The 9,168-nt window shown below is 34.6% G+C and overlaps 1 long non-coding RNA gene across 2 annotated transcripts in view; it reads left to right on the forward strand.

Annotated features, from left to right (window-relative positions):
* LOC142617871 (uncharacterized) overlaps positions 1 to 8,455 on the forward strand; it is a 22,918-nt gene extending 14,463 nt beyond the window's left edge. Inside the window, exon 4 of one of the 2 annotated variants that reach the window (XR_012841081.1) lies at positions 8,121 to 8,455. This is a non-coding gene — a long non-coding RNA (uncharacterized LOC142617871). Of the gene's footprint in view, positions 1 to 7,987; positions 8,099 to 8,120 lie in introns of those variants that run through there. The other variant, XR_012841080.1, reaches the window with a different exon arrangement.
* Positions 8,456 to 9,168: the final 713 nt, after the last annotated feature.

A 9,168-nucleotide genomic window follows, 5' to 3' on the forward strand; every position in this document is an offset into this window, starting at 1 on the left:
AAACACTTAATATCACGATTACGAGTCTGGGATTCATTTTTACCTTTGTTGACACTGGGAGCTTCATCTCTCCTTTTTGGTGGTTCGGCTTTGGACTTGAAAACAGCTCCTTCGTCTTTCCTCCCATTTGACCTCCATGAAGTAGAGGAGCCCGAATTTTGAAATGACTGAGTTCCTTTCCTTTTAAGCTGTCGTTCCACCTTTATTGCCATGTGCACCATGTCCTCCAACTCCACGTAGTGCTGCAACTCCACCACGTTGGCAATGTCTCAATTCAGCCCATTCAGAAACCTTGCATGGTAGCTTCTCTATCCTCCTCTACATTTGCCCGAATCATGGTAATCTCCATCTCCTTGTGGTAGTCATCCACACTCCTATAGCCTTGAGTAAGACTCTGTAATTTCTGATACAAGTCCCTATAGTAATGACTAGGAACAAACTGCCTCCTTATAATGGCCTTCATTTCCTCCCAACTGTCAATAGGTCTCTCATGGTTTCTCCTTCTGCTTATCACAAGTTGATCCCACCATATAATAGCATAGTCAGTAAACTCAATGACAGCGAGTTTTACCTTTCTCTCCTCGGAGTAGTTGTGACACTCAAAGATTAACTCCACCTTCTTCTCCCACTCCAAGTATGCTTCTGGATCATTTTTCCCTTGGAATGTTGGTATCTTCATTTTTATGTTTCCTAGGTTCCTGTCAGTCCCATCTTGCCATCTTGGATCTCTTTGGAAACCTCTACCACGCCTTTCTCTCCTTGGCACAAACTTGCCCTCATTGTTCAATGAAGATTGATCTTCTTCATCTTCAAACTCATCCTCGTGGTAGTCATCAGAATCATTCATGCGAGAACGCCTTTCTTGCCTTCTAGCATTAGGGCCTCTTTGGGGACGCTCCTCACGCAAAGTAGCAATTACAGTGTCTTGCCTATCCATCCGATCCCGAATCTCATTAAACACCACGTTCATGCGTTCAAATTGTTGTTGCATAGCCTGTAAAATGATGGATGACTCCTCCCCTCCTTCCCTATTTGATGTTTCACACCTGAAAGACATACTTTGGAAACAACGGAGAATTGTTAGAAATAATTCCTCACAACACTTCCTCACGTGTTTGCATTCAAATTATGTCACTCCCACTCGTGTTTCACTCTTAAATTGGCTTTTTCCCGATAACAGTCTCACACTCTCTTGCCTTTTTTCAATCGTAACTTTGCATTTTCAGTTCTTCATTAAACTAATAAACTTGATCAAGAAATTCAACTTGTAATGTAAAAACAAATACCAACGGCAAGAAAATATGACAGAAACACTAAATCAAAGGAAGAGGACAAAAGAAAACGATATTCTGGTCTGAGAGAATTGAAACTACAAATTTTTTTTTTTTTCAGATGTCTTTTTTTTCACTTTTTTTTTTTTTATTTTTTTTTTTATATTTCTTTTTCAGATGTCTTTTTTTTCACTTTTTTTTTGGGAACTAGGTGCACGATTTTAACCTAATGCACTTCAATAAAAAATAAAAAATAAATAAGAACGATGAATGAAGAACATAAAAGAAACAAGATAGGATGATAACAAGACACAGAAGATAAAGGGATAGGAAACTGATTTTAGAACCTGTGCTCTGATACCAAATGATGCGAACCTCAATCGACACGCTTTGAGACCCAACAAAAATATTGGAATATTTACCCAGGAAAGCTAAAATTTAGATTTATGATAGAAACCCTGACCCAACGTTTATAATCGAAACGCGAACCAAATGTATAAGTTGACCTTGACCCAATGATTATAAAGAATCACGAATCAAAGGTATAAAGTTTGAACGCCACAAGGAAGAATCCTTGATAAGTTCACAGTTCTTGAAGAACCAAAAGAGAGCAAAGCCTTACCTTTTCTGATTTCTATTCAATAATATTATGAAAAACGTTTACAAACTTCAGAGCCTATTTAAGGGCTCCATAAAACTTGATAGACAAGAAAATATATTCTAAAATAACTCCTAAGTGATACCTTACCATACCAGGAATCAAATTTGACCTAAAAAGCATTAAATGCACCTAAAAACAAGGAAAATACCTAAAAAACGTACTAAATAATAAAACCCTAAATAAAAGTTGATTTTGTCTGAAATTAGCATATTCAAAATAGGAAAAAATCTGCCTTAACTGATATAGAGCTGGAAAGTCAATCAGCCATTAATTCACGCCATAAATCACTCATAATTAAGCCAGATTAGCCCTAAATAGCTTAAATTAAATTTATTACGCTTTCATCTTCCTTTGGGCCAAGCTTGGAATGTCTTGCGTTAGAACCAACCCAAATCTCTTGAATCAGCCCATTAAGTGCTTCTTTGATCTTCTTGGATCTTGCTCTTGTAATAGACCCAACTGGAACATGCAATGGATCCTTGAATACTTGTTGATTCTCATCATCTTTACAGATGAAATGCCCAATTTCATCACCGACTATGAATTAAAATTCTGAGTTTATAAAGAATTTGTGATTTATATCTTTTGTAACCAAATCACATAAATCGCATATTATGCATCTCATGTACTAAATGATAATGTCCCAATATTCATATTATCATTATTTTTAAATAATAATAAACAACTTTATTAATCACAACATAATGTCATACATAGCATCATACAATAGGATTTAAGGGCACACATCTTAACAATCTTCCACTTGCCCTAAAGACTATTGTGCACTAATCTAACTCTCATTTCCTCCAAATGTGACTCGAAAGTCCTTTGGGGCAAGGTTTTGGTAAAGTGATCCGCTAGATTCTTTGCACTATCAATCTTTGCTACTACATCTCCACGAGAAACAATGTCTCGAATGATGTGGTACTTTCTTTCTATGTGCTTTCCTTTCTTGTGATTCCTTGGATCATTGGATTGTGCAACCGCTCTACTATTATCACAGAACAATGTAATAGGAACTTGCTCAATTCTCACAACACCAAGATTAGAAAGGAATTTCTTGAGCCAAATAGCTTCCTTTGCCGCTTTACAAGCAACAACATATTCAACTTCCATGGTGGAGTCAACAATACAAGATTGCTTAACACTTCTCCAACTTATGGCTCCACCTCCCAAGGTGAACACACAACCTGAAGTGGACTTTCTGAAATTAAGATCTAATTGAAAATCTGAATCTGTATAGCCATTGGGAATCAAATCCTCACAATGGTAAACAAGCATATAATCTCTTGTTCTCCTTAGATACTTGAGAATATGCTTTACAACTTGCCAATGTTTAAGTCTTGAATTTAATTGATATCGGTTGATCATGCCAACTGAATAACAAATATCCGGTCTAGTACAAAGCATGACATACATGAGACTTTCCACTTCAAAAGCATAGGGAACTTGTTTCATCATGTTTTCTTCCTCAAGAGTCTTAGATCTTTAGTCATCGGACAGAGGAACTCCATGTTTGAAAGAAAGTAATCCTTTCTTCGAGTTTTGCATGCTAAACCGTTTTAGAACCTTATCTATATATCCAGCTTATGACAAACCTAACATCCTATTCTTTCGATCTCGTCAAAGCTTGATTCCTAGAATATAGTTAGCTTCTCCCAAGTGCTTCATATCAAATTGGCTTGACAACCAAACTTTAATTGATGACATTACCCCTACATCATTTCCAATGAGTAGAATATCATCAACATAAAGCACTAGGAACATTACTACTTTATCTCGATGTCTTTTGTACACACATGGTTCATCAAGATTTTGTTCAAAACCAAATGACTTGATTGCTTAATCAAATCTGATGTCCCATGACCTAGATGCTTGCTTAAGTCCATAAATGAAAATTTTCAACTTGCATCCAATATGCTCTTGGTTCTTTGTTATGAAACCTTTCGGTTGCATCATGTAGATTTCTTCTTCAAGATAGCCATTAAGAAATGCAGTCTTGACATCCATTTGTTAAATCTCATAATCATAATGAGCAACAATGGATAAGAGAATTCTGATAGACTTAAGCATGGCTACTAGTGAAAAAGTTTCATCATAGTTAATACCTTCTTTTTGTGTATACCCTTTCGCCACTAGTCTTACTTTAAAGGTTTCAACCTTTTCATCTATCCCTCTCTTCCTCTTGTAAACCCATTGGCATCCAACGGGTCTGATGTTCCATGACCTAGATGCTTGCTTAAGTCCATAAATGAAAATTTTCAACTTGCATCCAATATGCTCTTAGTTCTTTGTTATGAAACCTTCCGGTTACATCATGTAGATTTCTTCTTCAAAATTGCCATTAAGAAATGCAGTCTTGACATCTATTTTTCAAATCTCATAATCATAATGAGCAGCAATTGATAAGAGAATTCTGATAGACTTAAGCATGGCTACTAGTGAAAAAGTTTCATCATAGTCAATACCTTCTTTTTGTGTATACCCTTTCGTCACTAATCTTACTTTAAAGGTTTCAAAATTTCCATCTATCCCTCTCTTCCTCTTGTAAACCCATTTGCAACCAACGAGTTTAATGCCATTAGGCGCCTTTACAAGATCTCATACATAATTGGAATACATAGAATCCAATTCAAATTTCATAGCTTGGACCCAATGATATGCATCTATATCATTCATTGCTTCTTCATAAGTGTAAAGATCAGATTCAACCTCTCCTAAGATTGCTTCATAAGCTTCTCCCAAACCTATGAATCTTATAGGTGGCTGAATAATCCTCCCACTACGACGAGACACCTGTGTACTAGACATCTCATAAGTAGTATCTTGTGGTGTATCTAATACGACTACATCATCCCTAGTTTCATCCATTGGTTGTTCAGTTATAGGTCCATCTATTTCAACCAAAACAACTTTACTCCTAGGATTAAAGTTATTCACATAATCATCCTCCAAGAATTTGGCATGATTGCTAACAAACACTTCGTTATCTTTATGATTATAGAATAAATAACCCTTAGTTGCTTTTGAATACCCTAAAAACATGCATACTTCTGTTTTTGCTTCCAACTTATCAGACTTTCCTTTCAACACATGTGCTAGACATCCCCAAATGTGAAGATATTTCATATTAGGCTTGCGCCCACTCCAATATTCCTTGGGTGTGTTGGGAACAGATTTTGATCGAACCAAATTCAAAATGTGCATTGCAGTTTTTAGTGCATATCCCCAAAAAGAAATTGGTAAAGTTGAATAACTCATCATGGATCTAATCATTTCCAAAAGAGTCCTATTCTTTCTTTCCGCTACACCATTTTGTTGAGGAGTTCCAGGTGTAGTCAATTGGGATAATCCCATTTTGAATTAAGTAATTCTGAAATCCCCAAGAAGGTATTCACCACCTCGATCAGATCGAATGACCTTTATGCGTTTACCCAATTGACTCTCAACTTCAGCCCTGAACTCTTTGAACTTGTCAAAGGCTTTGGACTTCCGTCTCATTAGGTACACATAACCATATCTTAAGTAATCATCTGTAAAAGTGATGAAGTACTCATAACCTCCTTTTGCTTAGGTTAACATAGGACCACATACATCTGTATGAACTAATTCAAGCAACTCTTGGGCTCTTCTACCTTTTGCATTAAAATGTCGTTTGGTCATTTTACCCTCCAAAAAAGATTCATAAACTGGGAATTCATCAAAGTCCAATAGCTCTAAGAGTCCATCTTTGATCAGTCTTTGCATTCTATTTAAATTAATATGATCCAAATGCAAGTGCCAAAGATATGCATCATTAGAAGGAAACTTTCTCTTTAATGATTTTATATGAGATTTATTATCTAATCCAGAATTGTATAATTCATGCTTATCAGGAGTTAAAATATAAAGACTATCCACAATATTGCCAGAATAAATAAACACTTTATCCTTCTTTATTACAACATTGTCTTTCAGGATAACACAATACCCATGTTTACCTAAATAAGTTGCAGAAATTAAATTTCTACGAACATTAGGTACATATAGACAATCTTCCAATATTAAAACTCTATAACTAAAACATAAATTAAACACTCCAACAGCTATAACTAGAATCTTGCTCCCATCAGCCAAAGTAAGAAACAATTCTCCCTCATTCAGTCTTTTGGTCTCCTGGAACCCCTGCAAAGTATTGCAGATATTATTAGTAAAACCTAAATCCACACACTAAGAATCCGTGAGATTTTGTACTAAACATATTTCAAGAAGTAAAGAATATTTCATACCCTTATTCTTGGTAGCTATGAATTTTGAACAATTCCTCTTTCAATGCCCTTTCTCACCACAATGGAAACACTTTCTTTTGGTGTACTCCTTCTTTCCCTTATTGGAAACTCCTAAAGCAATTTGTTTACCATCTTGCTTGGTGAAGTCCTTCTTCTTTTTCTTAACTTTGCCTTTCGACTTAGATTAAGAAGAAGAAGCTTCACCTAAATTGGCTTCAACACTGGATGTACCAAGAATTCCTTCCACCGCCACTAACTCATTCATTAATTCAGACAATGAATAAATCTTTTTATTCATGTTATAATTAAGTCTGAATTCCTTGAATGATTCTAGTAATGACTGGAGTATCATATCCACTTGGGATTCTTCATCAATGTCGGCATCTAAAACTTCCAATGTATTCAGATTAGAGATCATCTTAAGACAATGCTCCCTCACTGAACTACCTTCAACCATTTTGGTATTATAAATTTGCCTCATAGTTTCTTGCATTGCAGAACGACCTTGCTCACCAAACATCTCCTTCAGACTTAGCATAATGTTCGAAGCTAGTTTTACATCTTGTATTTGATGCTGTAGAAAATTTGAAATAAATGCTAGGATATAGTACTTGGCCATCTCATTAAATTTCTGCCAACAATCATATCACTGTTTTTCCTCAAGAGGAGCATTTAATGAAGGAAAGCTAGGACAATGTTGACTAAGCACATACTTATGCTCTTCAGTTGTAAGAACAATATCCAAATTTCTTTTCCAGTCAACATAGTTGGATCCAGTCAGTTTGTTTTGATTAAGAATAGCAACAGTGGGCTATATGATGCCATGATAAAATTTGAAAATCATAAACATGAATATAATAAGTGAGCTAGACATGATCAATTTATCATATAAGCATATAATATGTAACCTTAATAAAACCATAATATAATATATGCAATGACAACCCAATCCCATGTTTATAATTCCTTGGTAGCAAGTTTATTATAAACACTATAATTGATTGAGAACTATTCTCGTTATTAGTGTTATCATGATAACTCTTATCAAACACTAATAATATGCCGTATTACCTTTAGCCTCTAAGTAATAATGACATAGCTCCTTTGGGAAGTTAACATTACACTTAGTCTAGTGTACACCATTATCTAGAATCATGTGTAGTCACATTTCATCTCCCTTTATAGTGTTTAAACTTATAGTACCATGAAACAAAACACCCTCCTTCAAGATCGCAAGGCATATACACCAAGACGAGGTGCTTATCCCACAATACTATGAACTGATAATGGAGTTCGTGAGATCCAACCCTTGTATCTCTCTCCCACTAGATATTTTAAAATAAATGTTTTTTTTAAAAGAAATCATGTGTAATCTAATTACACAAAGCCTTGCACTACTATATTTTTTTAGAAATCATGTGTAATCTAATCACACACAGCTTTGCACTTAATCCATTTGAAAACACTTAGAAAAATTCAGAATTTTCCTTCTCTCGATCGATCGAGTAGGTAGATTGTCATTTGATCAATCGAGGGTTTTTCAACGGTTTTTCATGAACAAACAACCATCATATGAATAAAATAAACATAAAATGATATCAAAACTGAATTCCATTGATGCTATAGACTTAAATTTCAATTTAACTTACTTAAACCCAAATTTAAACATCATAACATTAATATCAGTTTTCATCAAACAATAATTTCAACAACCATGCAGAAAATTAATTTCTAACAACATGAAACTATTGTCACTAATTCCAAAACTCACAAAACATGTTATACAGATTCGAAATTGAAGACCGCTCTGATACCAATTTTTGGAAAAATACATGTTTGTATCGCATACAAAATATATGCAGTGGAAAATTAACGGATCTACTTCATCGTGATTAATAACATGCATTATCTAAATTTCAGAATTCAAGTACAAGAGAGCATACCTTGGTGTGGTGAGTTTCAAAAAACAAAGATCAGAAGCACTTGGGAGCACTTTTAATCTTCACTCCAATTCCACTAATACCCAAGAAGTGTGGTCTCTCGATTAGTTTCCAAAGGATAATTAAAGAGAGTGGTTTACACTCACACATACACCCATTTCACAATAATGTTGTTCCTTACTTAAAATTCTGTATGTTTCTCCCTTTGTATCTAACTGATTATCTAATTGAGCTGGCCTTTTGGACATTTCCAATTGGGCTTAAGTGTGTGGCTTGGAGTGAGGCAAAAAGAGACTAATAAGACACTAGCTCCAATGGGCCTTGGGCTTTTCTATCAACTCTTGACAAATCCAAAGTTACCATTAACTATATTTAATACCACTATATAAATATAGTTGCACTTTAGGTCTTATTTATAAATTATATCCTAAGACTTTATTGTACATGCAACCCCTTCATAAATATTCGTAGTAACACAAAGTCATGAATATAGACTGCCATTTTGAAGATTACTACATCTTAATTTCTTGAGTACTCGGTTTAATCCTTTAAGTTATTCATCATATATTTATGAAATCCAATTTTATAAATATATACTTAGTAACTCCTTACTAAAATGGTTAGGCCTAACACTCTGATTAACCAAACCCATTAAACTTATCTTAAGTGAATATTTTGTATCTTCGTTAAGAAACTATGAATTCCATCTTGAGAATATATGTTCCATTAGCACTAAATGAGGTTGCCCAACATATTGAGGTTTTGATCGTGATTTTAAACCTCACTCCTGATATATCAAAGCAACCAACACTTCATGAAGTCCATTATTCTCTCAGGATTAAGAGTTCATGTAAATATAAGTCGTGGGTTTATTATTCATTTGACAGTCATTAGAAGAATAATAAATCTTACAGCGGTTCAGTTCAATATGTTTTAACTCTTAAAAGATATTAACATACCAACTAGAAATCTCAATTTCCATAATCAAGACAAATCATCTTAGTTGATATGTTATAGTCTTCGCAGAT

Source organism: Castanea sativa, chromosome 11 (assembly GCF_040712315.1).
Source record: "Castanea sativa cultivar Marrone di Chiusa Pesio chromosome 11, ASM4071231v1".
Lineage (NCBI taxonomy): Eukaryota > Viridiplantae > Streptophyta > Magnoliopsida > Fagales > Fagaceae > Castanea > Castanea sativa.